The sequence below is a fragment of the Aricia agestis genome, chromosome 18 (assembly GCF_905147365.1).
Source record: "Aricia agestis chromosome 18, ilAriAges1.1, whole genome shotgun sequence".
Lineage (NCBI taxonomy): Eukaryota > Metazoa > Arthropoda > Insecta > Lepidoptera > Lycaenidae > Aricia > Aricia agestis.
This window is the reverse complement of record NC_056423.1, coordinates 9,438,394-9,452,147: the sequence shown is the minus strand read 5'-3', so window position 1 is coordinate 9,452,147 and position 13,754 is coordinate 9,438,394. Positions and strand designations below refer to the sequence as shown.

Below are 13,754 nucleotides of genomic sequence, written 5' to 3'. Positions count from 1 at the left end.
AGGCAAAACACCCGAAAGGACAGGGAGTGCTTCAGTACTGACTGTTCTATATGCCTTACATAAGAATATCAATGCGAGACGTTGGCTTTGTAAAAGTTTACGCCGGGCTGCGCCTATCGTAGCCCTATCTGCCCAGACCGGTGAGCCGTAGCATATTCTGCCCAAGTACGTGGCTGTATATATAATTTTTAACGTTTTGAACGAGAGACCCCATGTAGAAGTCGATATTTTAGTAAAACTATAGAAATTTCTTTATGCCTTCTCACCCGTTTGTATAATATGTTCTAAGAATGTGAATTTATTTTCTAAAATTAGTCCAAGATAACAGAGTGATTGTGTACGTTTGATGTTTGTTTCGTTAAGTTTAATGCGGGGAGTTGATATAAGAGAGCCTTAAAAGAATTTGATAAGTTTTGTGCGCCGCAAATTCCAGACGATTTCTATGACTCCAACTCGCAATTACGCTTAGGCACTTGTTAGCCTTATTCTCTATTTCAGTTCGCGTATTGCCTTCAACAAGGAGGAACCCGTCGTCAGCATAGCCTACCAGATAACAGAGAGGCGGTAAAGGAATACACAGTAAATCGTCAAAACTTATGTTCCACAGGTATGACGATAGCACCGACCCCTGTGGGCAGCCGCGGGTTAGATCTTTGACATAGATGTAGTGACCAAATCGTAGTTTAATTATGCCGTAACGGAAATACGATAGTAGTAAGTAATAAATATTGCGGTAGCAACCTCTGTTCCGTAGCTTTAGTAGTATCATCGGCCACCAGGCATTATCAAAAGCCCCTGCGATATCCAAAGATATACCTACCACGTAATTACATTCCGATGAGTTCACTATTTTTCTGACTTCGATTGCCGCATCGATCGTCGATTTTCCGGCGGTAAATCCAAATTGGTGGTTATTAAATTTCAGCCCGCCAGGTAGGAGGCGGGGCACAACCAGACGTTCTAATAATTTACCTAAACATGGTAGAAGTGTTATAGGTCGGTAAGATTTCGGGTCGTCAGGTGGCTTATCACCGGCTTTTGGAATTAATTTAATTGTGCCGATTCTCCAAATTTTTGGGAACGTGTCTTCCGCAATACATTTATTGTAAACTTCTAAAATCGCTGGTCCAGCCGTTCGACAAGCCTGCTCATAATATTAGAGATTTTGTCCTCGCCGGTGGACTTTTTTGTAGGTAATAAATTTACGGCTTTAATAAACTCATCGAGGGTAGGTAAGTTAGAAACCGGGGAGTTTACGGGGTCAGATAGTCGATGTCGAATTTCACGGTGATGATCGTCGTCCAAGTCCGGCTCGTCGTCAGGAATCAGTACGTCTATGTAGGCCTTAGGGGTGTCTTCTAAGCTATGAGTAAAGGTGTTATTAATTTTTATATTCGAGATAAAGTGTGGAGCTGTCGTAATGTTCGGATTTAATTCTCGATATAAAGAGGACCGCGGGCCCTCCCTATCTAGTCTGTTGGCGGCGTTACGTAATATATTATTTTTCGCCAACACGACGGCGGCGCGATAACGCGACATTGACTGCACTTATAATAATAGCTCCCACACCGGTTTCGGTGACGGTGGCCGGATTCATTGAAACCAGGCCAGCTACGCAGGAGTAATTTTATAGTGCCCAAGTGTGTGCGCAGTACACAAGAGCACTCTCTATTCCTTTACTCTTATAACCCAGTGGGACGGAAGACCGACACGACGGCGAGAGATCAGGCGCAGGACAGACTTATTACATGCCCATCCGACGCATGGATCATCTCACTTGTCAGACAATCAGGTGATCAGCCTGCATTGTCCTAACCAAACTTTGAAGTAACATGTTTCCAACGCGGGAATCGAACCCACGACCTCCGAGTCAAGAGCCGCGCTCAATACCACTAGACCACGCAGGCGTTACTGCACTTATCGTACACTCTAAGAAATTGGCTCCTAGGCAGATTGCGGATCTCTGTGATTTAGTTAGGTTTTGTCAATTCAATGTTTGTCGCTATCTATTAGCTGGGATTGACATTACGCGATCAAATTGCGTAGGTCTGCAATCTGCCTATGAATTAAGTTCTCTGATAGTACATACGAGTATATTATAGATCTCGTATTAGTTTAAGTAATTTTATCTTGAGTTTTAGTGTACCTAGTAATAAGCTTTCAAATACAATTATTTAGCGAATTGAATAGTTTAACGCTCGTGAATATTTATGTAATTATTTATTTTATTTTATTTTAGCGGAAAACAAAACAGTAATTAAACTGTAACAATATGAGTAACAACAAAGCAAGAAGATACACAATTACATTTAAGTGGGATAATGTTTAAGGTTGTAACTGAAAAACTTTATAAGACAATTTTATACTAAGTTTTTAAAATCCACTAAGGCAATGAGATGAAATTGCTTAACAAGATCTACGATACCTGATAGCATCTGCCGGGAATAGATTACAGAGCTCTGGAGCTAAACGTCGTCTAAGTAGGCTACGTAGGCTTTAATGACACAATTGGCTTCTTAAATGCTACCGTATTTTAAAGCTTAATAGGGATAGATTTTTATTTGTTTAATTATATTGGACGGAAACTGATAATATATGATGTAAGAAAAAAGAGGACTATATTAAATATTTTTAAAAATATTAGGTAAACGAGTAAAGGATAAAGCAAGTTTCTGAAGCTTGGTGTTTACTTGGTGATCAGTTTACATTGCGACGTGGCGAGGCTATAATAATATAATATAATAACAATATCTATGGACGCTTCACACCACGTCAGTCTGGCCCCGTGGTAAGTACCTGAAGGACTTGTGTTACGGGTACCAGACAACGGAAATATATTTAATACTTTTATACTATACATATATTTATTTTTTCTATATCTATGCGATGCATTTTTGAATGAGATATTTAAAATAATTGGAATAGGCGACCCAGCACCGCGGGCGACAAGTCTGTTAATTCATGTGTATCTTTGTGTTGTGAATAAATTTCAGGTTTGAGTCTGGTCAGGTCTTAATGCACGCTACCTCTCGTCGAATGTGATTAAATCCTTGAACGATTTCAATAGCCAAATTGACGATTGGATACTGTAATCATAACCCTTCAGCTCTCATTATTAAAAAGTTCCACACTGGCTTCGTTCTAGTATACGAAATGTTGTCCTTAACTCATACGCTAGAAAATTATATCTACCATTTCATAACTATAACATTTCCACACGGCGCTGCGCGTTGCGTCGACGCAGCACTGTGGTTTTAGTTTTGACGCATAGCCGGCCACACGAGCGCTGCGTCATCGCAGCGTTATTACAAAGCAGTCTTAGGGTTGATTCAGTCCGCAACGCGACGCGTGGATGCATTTCTAAATTTGTATGGATTTGACAGTTTTTCATGACGTCTCACGCGATTGAATTCTGTCAAATCCATTTGAAGCTACGAGTACGTAATCGCTTCTTCTACTTCTTTTAAAAAGTCGAGGTCGGGTTTTAAATAGATGAACCATAATATTTTCATAACCGAATTTCATATATATTAATAAACAATTCAATGGAATAAATGAGCAATTTTATTCAATTTATATTAATTGATAACTGAATATTTCGCTACAACATTTCAGCTTTAATTAAATTCGTATTTTCTACAAATAGAAAACTATTCATTTCAGTGGATTTGGAGGTTTCAAATTCCGCCGGTGCCCAATACATCCTTACAGGATTGTAAAATCACTGCTGCCACTATCATTTGATAGACAACTGTTAAATTAGTCATGGGAGTGTGTCAAAATATAAAAGTAGGTATGCTAAATAAAAATGTACGGTTCCCCAATAAACTACTTTCGGAACAAAAAGTTTTGTGCAATATCTCATATTTGATTACAACATGATCAACTTATACTCAGTAGTCTGTGTGGTTGTGTTGGATTCCTAACTATATTCATTTATTTCATATCGATTTCACAGCTTGTCACACACAGAGCAGGTAATGTAAAGATGTATACACAGATGATACATCTCGATACATCTCAATACATCTTTCTATAGAAATCGTCAGGAGACCACACACAGCAGCTATAATGTATTACATCTTCGTATCTTAAGATACCGAGCTATATGAAAATACATATTTACACTAGCTGTTGCCCGCGACTTCGTCCGCGTTAACAAAGTTATACTTAATAACAAAGATGGATAGTTTTCCCCTTTTTGTGGTTCCTTATACAAAGGGTAAAAACGGGACCCTATTTAAGCAAACGTCAAACGCAAACGTCAATAAACTTTCATGTTTCTAATTTAAGAAATGACGGAATTTCACCCCCTTGGCGGTAGAATTACCAGAAACGCATATATACGTATCCATTCATTTTTAAGCAGTAGCACAAAAACAAAGTTTCATGTTTCTAACTCAAGAAATGACGGACTTTCATTCAAAGTTTCAACCCCAATTTCACCCCCTTGGGGGTAGAATTTCCAAAAACGCTTAAATACGTATCCATTAATTTTTAATCAGTAACTCAAAAATAAACTTTCATGTTTCTAACTCAAGAAATGACGGACTTTCATTCAAACTTTCAACCCCTATTTCACCCCCTTCGGGGTAAAATTTTCACAATTCCTTCCTTAGTGGGTGCCTGCTTAATAAAACAACCCTTCTCACCAAATTTCGTGGCTGTAACTTTAACAGTTTTTGCTCAGAGATGATGAATCAGTCAGTCAGTCAGGACATGTAATTTTATAAGTATAGATTTTGATACATCTCAATGTATTTCTGTATATTACGATACATCTCTTCTCTTCATAGGGTGTTCAAAAAATTCTGTGATTATATTATTATTATGTACTAGCGACCCGCCCCGGCGCGGAGTTGCACGGGTATAAAATATATAGCCACTGAAAAAATGATTAAAATCGATAGCATATGATCCTTCACGTGCTGGCGCATTTTCACATGTCGCATGCGGGGTGTGGGAGATCATGCCACGACCAATTATAATAGACATGCGCCATTCGTTGTCATAGAGTATAGACTCCCCGTATGCTGTATACCGTACGAGTTAACGACTAATGAAAATGCGCCCTTAGAGATATTCAAAAAATAATAAGCGGGGGGTGTCACTACATCGCTATAGAAGCCAAAACTGTGGTTATTTTTTTGTCTGTATGTCTGTATGTTTGTTCCAGCATCACAAGAAAACTACTGATCCGATTTGAATGTGGTTTTCGCAGATATATTTGTCTTCTTCCAATTTAAAATATGGTGGATAAATCCCCCCCCCCTCTCCACCTCTCTAGGGAGACAAAAGAGGGGGTCAAGTTTTGTATCAAACTTTTTTCTTTAATGGAGTTACTTCATGTTATTAACTGTGTTTTCCAACTTAACATCTGGTGTATAAAATTCCCCCCCCCCCCTTAGGGGATAAAAAAGGGGGTAAGATTTTGTATTAACTGATAAAGTAGAAATACTTTAAATGGCAAAACAACTTTTGCCGGGACAGCTAATTTTATAATAATATGTATAGATGATAGACAGAGACACACGGTGTTACCACCTCAGCACAGCACTTCACAGCAGGCACTGCAGGCAGTCTGTTCCCCAGAGCCTTCATTTTTAATCAAATATCTTCAATTCACATTCTGTTATGAGCACATATTGTAACATTTTGCGTACATCAAAATCACAATCCGAATCATCTTCTGATAAACTATCTAGTAAATCTAATATCAAGTAACTCGAAGGGTCCATAGTATTATGATTTAAAAATATAAGAACAGCCTGTATAACACTTTAGCAGCTGAAATGTGCGTCAAGCGGGGCGGCTACCATTGAAATGTAGCGAAAGATACATTACATTACATTACCTGTTGTGTGTGTGATACATTAATATAATGTAAATATACATCCCGGGATGTAATATACATTACCTGCTCTGTCTGTGACACGCTTTAGACCGTCAAAATCCTAAGATTATCGGTCTGTACAAACTGTTGACAAGTATTTTAATCAAAATCGGAAAACAACAAGTTCAACCCATCGTTGACCCCGACCTCCATCAGGGCCCGGCAAACATTGTTCCGCCTCATTACTGACACTCACCCCAAAGAGATTGACGTAAGATTAATCAGGAACGCTCGATTTGATACAACCGAAAAGGTTCAGGAGTACCCCTGCTTACGTAATATCAGATATTAGAAATTTTGTTGGACAAAAGAAACACAAAAATTTGTTTTTTTTTTTTTATTTTTATGAAAGAAGGGGGCAAACGAGCAAACGGGTCACCTAATGGAAAGTAACTTCCGTCGCCCATGGACACTCGCAGCATCAGAAGAGCTGTAGGTGCGTTGCCGGCCTTTTAAGAGGGAATAGGGTAATAGGGGAGGGTAGGGATGGGAAGGGAAGGGAATAGGGGAGGATAGGGAAGGGAATTAATAGATATTATTATCAGTAGCTTAGACGCTGCAAAGAAAAATACAAGAATATGATAGCAATCTGGCTATTTAATTAAAAAGCCATCTTAAAATAAAGTACTTATAGTAAAAACACCCGATGAATGGTTTTAATCAAAACCGGTCGTGTATTTTTAAAGTCTTATTAATTAGTGATTATAGCGAGAAAGTGCAGAAAGATTATGTTTTAGTATAGTCTAAGGGAGACTTTTCCCCAGCAGGGCAGCATAGACTAAATAAAACCTTTAAAAAAATTAAAAAAGTATTTTTGGAACTTCCGCCCCAAATTTCATGTGTTACAGCGCAGTTTCCAATTTATAATTCAGCATCAGCGGGCCGAGTTATTGCTGACGGAATTGGTGTCGTCAAAACACACGTAAAAACACGACAGTACGGCTTTGCCCGCCGTAAACAAAATTACGGTTCGAGACGTGACATTTTTATCAACCAAATTATATAACAAATGTGATATATCTGAAGATTTTAAAATCTTCAGATATAAAGTGGGTATCATAGATTCAGCGTACTTGTATAATCTCCATTATACAAGTACGCTGAATCTATGATACCCACTTTTTTTTTGTGCCATTTGAAGTGGAATCAGCGCCCCCATTATTAGAACCGAGAACTAAATTTGACATAACCATTGGTAACCATGTATTTATTTTAATTCTCTATGGCTTAATCGTTCGAATTGTTTTCGTGTTTTTAAAGTGTTTTAAAAGGTTTTACGCGATTAAGTAATATATATATATATATATAATATATATGTAAGTGGTGGTAGTTCATAGTTAAACTATGAAAGGGTGTATGTTATGTAAAACACGGTACAAAAAGGGATGTGGGGTTACATTTCACAAGTAAGTGATTTTAACAGCTCATTTCTACGATATTAAACTTTTATTAATAATATAGGATAATTTAAATGTGGCACTAATCTTATTATACCGTATTCACCACATATTTACGTTTGTTTTACCGATTTTTGATAAACAATAAAATTCAATAGTGCTGGAGTTTTCTGTCGATAAAACTTGTTGGCGCTGAGCAAAAACAACTTGAAGTTAGCGAGCATGAAACTAGTGCCGTTCTCCCTACCACTCAAAGTGCGCCCAACTTCACACCGGTGCATCCCCTCCTGTTTCGTGGTTACTACGTTGGAGAGCTCGAGGCAGTCTCATCGGTATCGCCAAAGTGTTCACTTGTGCAGTGCTCTAGACTTCTAGTGGTCATAATTATTTAGAAGTTGTATTCAGTGTTTTAAATATAAAACTGAATACTATAAGTGCTGATTTAGCAAAACTAATTAACTAATGGAAGTACCTTGTGATTAATAAACTAAGTAATTGGTGTGATTTGGTGTTTTATTTACATCAGAAGTGGTCGTGAGCCTACGTGTAAAATGGGCCGAAAATCTCGCTAGAAAAATAAGAGGTCCGAGAAACGGAAGCGAAAACGTTCATCGAGTAGCTCAAGTTCGAGCAGCTCTCCAGGAACGCCGCCCCGCCCAAAGAAAAAGGTACAAAGAGAAAAGCAAGTAAGTGACTACACAAATTTAGCTTTGAATGCGATGGTACCAGAGTTTGATCCCTTGAATGACAGGATAGACAATTGGCTTGAAATTGTAAATTTACATGCAAAGACGTTTAAATGGCAAGATGAAACGGTTATTTTCCAAGCTTTAAATAAATTGAAAGGTACAGCAAAAATTTGGTACGATTCTTTTTTGAAAAACGATTGCAGCTGGGCAGGCTGGTCTTGGGCTGTCTGGCGTAAAAAACTATTAGAAACTTTTCAAATACAAAGAAACATGTTTACTTTGTTAAAAGAAATAACAGAGAAAAAGCCTAATCATTTCCAGAGTCTTTACGAGTTTTGTTTTGAACAAAAAGCTAGAATTGATCGCTTAAACCTTAAATTTACCGAATTTGATATAATCTCGATTATAATTGGAAATATAGGTGATCCTAATTTGAGTGCGTCGGTAGAAGCCGGTAATATTAAAACGTGTAATCAGCTCGCGTCATTTTTACACGGTCGCGTGTACGAAATTAATAAGGCTAATTTTTCGGAGCCGAAAGCCCACAGTTCTAATATTAGCAATCCTAAACCGTTAATCGATAGAAATAAAAATCGGAATAATTTAAATAATACGTTGACATCAACTAAGACAAATAAGCCAATTAGCTGTTACGTTTGCGGCGGTAATCACAAAAAAATTGATTGCACTCGCGAATGTACCATTTGTGGGAAAAAGGGTCATTTAGAAAACAATTGGTATCATAAGAAGGCAACCGTACCACCAACGAAAACTGAGAAAACAGAAGAAGTTAAGTCTGTTTCAAGTTCTCAATTGAAAGAAAAATTCATTAAAATAGCTTCTATCAATAACAATTCTCAAGAAGTTTTCATAGACATGGGAAGCGATTGTTCACTTATCTCTGCCCATGTAGTAGATAAATTTAACCTTGAAAAGCATACTTTGCCTCAGTTAATTAATTTGCAGGGTTTTTCTAATACTTCAGTTTCCTCAGTTAACGAGTACGTTGTAGCGGATTTAAAATTAGACGATGTCCTTATTGCCACTAAAACAGCTGAAGAAAATTTATCTGTTTTAAAAAAGGTGTTAAATATTTTTGTACAGCATGGATTGACTTTAAATTTAAAGAAATGTTTTTTCTTGCAAAAAGAAATTACATTTCTTGGTTATGTTGTTAATAACAGTGGCATTAAGCCTACACCAGAAAAAGTTAAATCGATAAAAGATTTTCCAACACCTAAAACTGTCCATCAGTTGCGTCAATTTTTAGGACTAGTCAATTATTTCCGCAAATTCATAAAAAATTGCGCGATTCTCTCGTCTCCTTTGACAAAACTTTTAAAAAAGGGTCAGAATTGGCGCTGGACCGACGAACACGACAAAACTGTCCAAGTTTTAAAAAATGCTTTGACAAATGATTCTATTTTAGCAATATTTGATCCCCAAAAACAGAGTATATTATATACGGATGCTAGTAGAGATGGTATTGCCGGTATCTTAGTACAAACTCATGAAAACGGTGTTGAGAGGCCAGTATATTATTATAGTAGGCAGACTACTGAAGACGAAAAAAAATTGCATTCTTTTGAATTAGAACTTTTGGCAATCGTAGCCTCTTTACAAAAATTCAAGCTCTATCTGTTAGGTTCAAATTTTAAAATATTTACTGATTGTAACGCGGTAAGGTACGCATTGATTAAAAAAGAGATAATACCTAAAATAGCTCGATGGGTACTCCAAATTCAGGAATTTTCTTTTGAAATAATTCATAGGCCCGGTGAAAGAATGCAACACGTGGATGCATTGTCTAGAAACCCTACTGAATGCGTTAATGAAGCACGACCTATTATGTCAATTAATGAAGAAGATTGGCTTTTAAGTGTTCAGGAACAAGATGTAGAGCTTTGTAAAATCCGCGATATTATATTGTCAGGAGATGCCGAGCTTAATAAGCAAATTTTTAATGAGTACGAAGTTCTATGTAACAAACTTTACAGACGCACTCAATTCGGACGCCGTTGGGTAGTACCTAAAAATTGCATTTGGCAAGTCATTAAGTATAACCATGACGATATTGGACATTTCGCGTTGGACAAGACTTTGGAAAGAATTAGATTGTCGTATTGGTTTTCTCATATGAAAAGAATCGTTACCAAATATATAAATAACTGCCTAAATTGTTTATATAATAAAAGTAAATCTGGTAAAAAAGAAGGTGAGCTTTACCCTATACCTAAATATGCGCGTCCTTTCCATACTTTGCATGTGGATCACTTAGGGCCATTTGTCAAATCAGTAAAAGGTAATTGTCATATTCTGGTACTAGTAGATGCGTTCACTAAATTTGCGTTCATATTTGCTGTACCTGATACCCGCACTGAATCAGTACTGAAAGAACTAGAAAGCCTATTTAAAATTTTCGGAAACCCGAAGCGGTTGGTAACTGATGCGGGCACGGCTTTCACATCAAAAGCATTTGTCTCTTTCTGTCAAGAGAGAAATATTCGAAATCACACAATTGCTACGGGCATGCCGAGATCAAATGGCCAGGCTGAACGATACAATAAGACCATTCTAGAAGCTTTGCGGGCTTTAGGAGCCGATAATGAATACAATCGTTGGGATGAAGTACTTACAACACTGCAACAAGGTATTAACAGTACTTTACAAAAAACTATTAAAGCTGTACCGAGTGAGGCATTTTTTGGGTATAGGCTGAGAATGGAAAGCGATAAATACCTACCAGAGCATGAAGACTTGATTGATGTTACAAATTTAAGGGAAGAAATCGATGCCAGAATTAAATCTAGTGCAGAGTACCAGAAACAGCATTTCGATGCAAAAAGAACCACTGCAAGGAAATATCTAATTGGAGATTTGGTTTTAATAAAAATTCCATCACAGCAAAACGATGGACGGAGTACTAAGTTATTACCTATCTTCAAAGGACCTTTTAAAGTTTCAAAAATTCTTGGCAAAGATCGTTATCGTGTTACTGATGTTACAGGAAGCCAAAGAACTAATAAGAAATATACAGGTATTACTTGTGTAGAAAATATGAAGCCATGGATTAATATTGATAATTGGGATAATGAGTAAGTGTTTTATTTTAATTTTTGGTCAGATGTTGGCGAAAAAAGAGTAGCTTTTGTTCATGAAATTATTTGTGATTTCAATATGACAATGATTCTGATATGTGCTATTCCTAAAAAAATACAAACGGGACTTTGAGTCTGGTAGTTTGTATTAGTGGAGGTGGTGTGACTGAGTTAACTGTCAATAAGAATCCTGTTGTGATTGTGGAGCCTGTGACTCTGGAGCATTCACAACTTGTATTCAGAGAAGCCCTTTTTCTGTATGTGGAGCTTGTGACTCTGGATCATGCGAAATTGTGGTGTTGACATTTAAGCTCAGACACACTAGAACTTGACACTTGTCGGATGGACATATCGATTCATTGTAAACCAACGTTACTGATACTACTTCTTTATTTGTATTTATCTCAATAGTTAAATTTACATGTTGTTCACAGAAATAGGTGTTAATGGAGATGTGTCTGAGGACAGCCACCAGCAGGAGGGCCGGATGTTGGCGCTGAGCAAAAACAACTTGAAGTTAGCGAGCATGAAACTAGTGCCGTTCTCCCTACCACTCAAAGTGCGCCCAACTTCACACCGGTGCATCCCCTCCTGTTTCGTGGTTACTACGTTGGAGAGCTCGAGGCAGTCTCATCGGTATCGCCAAAGTGTTCACTTGTGCAGTGCTCTAGACTTCTAGTGGTCATAATTATTTAGAAGTTGTATTCAGTGTTTTAAATATAAAACTGAATACTATAAGTGCTGATTTAGCAAAACTAATTAACTAATGGAAGTACCTTGTGATTAATAAACTAAGTAATTGGTGTGATTTGGTGTTTTATTTACAAACTTATCGATATCTATAATAATTGTATTGAAATCTCTGATAACCGATTTTTATTATCAAATACATATTATGCTCTTAAAATAATTGACAGGTTTCCGTCTGACGAAGGAAGACTGGAATTATGGTTGAAAAAAATTAAAAAGCCTAGTTGGCGTCCGAAAATTGCTACTACCGCTTTCCGTTACTATTTGAAGTGTACAAACGTTCTCTGTGAAAATACAAGGCGCAAAACTACCATTTGATCGTGATTTTGTTTGGAAAATTTATTTCAGCTTCTACTCTTTCTTGACAGACTGTAACTGTGTAACGGTAACTAATAAAATATAATGTTAAAGTATCGCACATATATTTTTATTATTTATAAATACCTTACCTACTCCACCCCAATAAAAAATGTATTCATACGTTCCATATTTATTTATGGATCGCATTATCCAATTAGTTAATTTCCCTCGCACTTCTGCAATCAGCGCCAAAATGACGAAAATCAAATGAGATAAAGTAAATCGATAAAAATTGGCTTGCTGGTTCCATAAACAAATAAGGAACTTTTATATTATTACTAGACTTTCCGCGCGGCTTCTCCCACGTAAATATCTAATTACACAGACAAATTGGCCCACAAAGAATAGCCTATATAATCCTTCACGTTATACATTCCCCCGCCTTTTCCACATTTTCCTCTATTTCTTAGCTTCTATTAGTCTCAGCGTGATAAAATATATAAAATGGGCTGTCTAACACTAAAATAATTGTTCAAATTGGACCAGCAGTTCCTGAGATTAGAGCGTTCAAACAAACAAACTTTTCCGCTTTATAATATAATATGAATAATATGATGAGATTAGTTAGGGTCTAATCACACAGAACACTTATTCAGCTTTGTTCAGCTGTAATACGATACACTGTAGCACTACTTTGATAATATTAGAAATGAAATTAGAAAATACAATACAACAAAGTTTTCGTTAGAAGCTTATCTTCAGTTTTGTTTTTAGTTTTTCGTAGTGCTAACTGCTAAAAATAAATGGATTATAGATAGGTACTGCTACTTCACGTTATCTACGTATGAAATCGTTGTTAATTTATTACGCCTATCTTAATTACGGAGAGGAAGTCTGTAATCTTTAAAAAAAATATGTAGCGATTATATTATTCAATTTAATATTTTTGTCCTAATGGTCGACATTATCTGAATCTGGAAACATTTCATCGATAATAGAAAAGACAGTTGTACATGACTAGTATTAGTTCCAAATACTCCCACTACTGCTATCAGCGCCAATATGGCGATATGATGGCGACTTTCAAACGTCATTTTTACGTCAAATTTAGTTCCTATCCCTAATAATGGGGGAGCTGATTCCGCTTCAAATAGGCACAAAAAATAGCTGTCATTTCAAAGGGTATCATCAGTCCAGCGTACTTGTATAATGCAGGTCAGTGCAAATTATGAAATAAGAAAAAAAACATTTTTTTCCAGCAGTGATCTAGTTGATGATGATAAACTTTAAGAACATGTGCAATTCAAACAAAAGAAACTACATCAAAATTGGCTCACTAGTTTGGACGTAACCATACCACAGAGATACACAGAGAAACACCCGTCAGTTTTAGGGTTAAAAACGACATAATAAGGCTACAATTCCACCAGAGATGTGTTGCGAGGAATGTGTTTTCGAGAACCAATAGAATCGCTTCATTGACGTGTAGTGATTCTATTGGATCTTAACAATGATGAAATACTCAAACCAGATATGTTACTACCGCGCGCTTTGTGAAGCTTCAAATACGGCCCAATTGGGCCGTCTGTTGTTTAGTCTGCATCGAGCGCAGTCACGAACGTGCCGC

General features: G+C 36.9%; 1 protein-coding gene and 1 long non-coding RNA gene across 2 annotated transcripts in view; one reads left to right on the top strand and one right to left on the bottom strand.

Moving 5' to 3' along the window:
• LOC121735971 overlaps positions 1-13,754 on the bottom strand; it is a 102,665-nt gene that overhangs the window by 27,709 nt on the left and 61,202 nt on the right. The gene's annotated exons all lie outside the window — the stretch shown is intronic.
• LOC121735972 lies at positions 10,961-11,885 on the top strand. The gene is made up of 2 exons (XR_006036951.1): positions 10,961-11,074; positions 11,512-11,885. It is a non-coding gene; the product is annotated as an uncharacterized LOC121735972 (long non-coding RNA).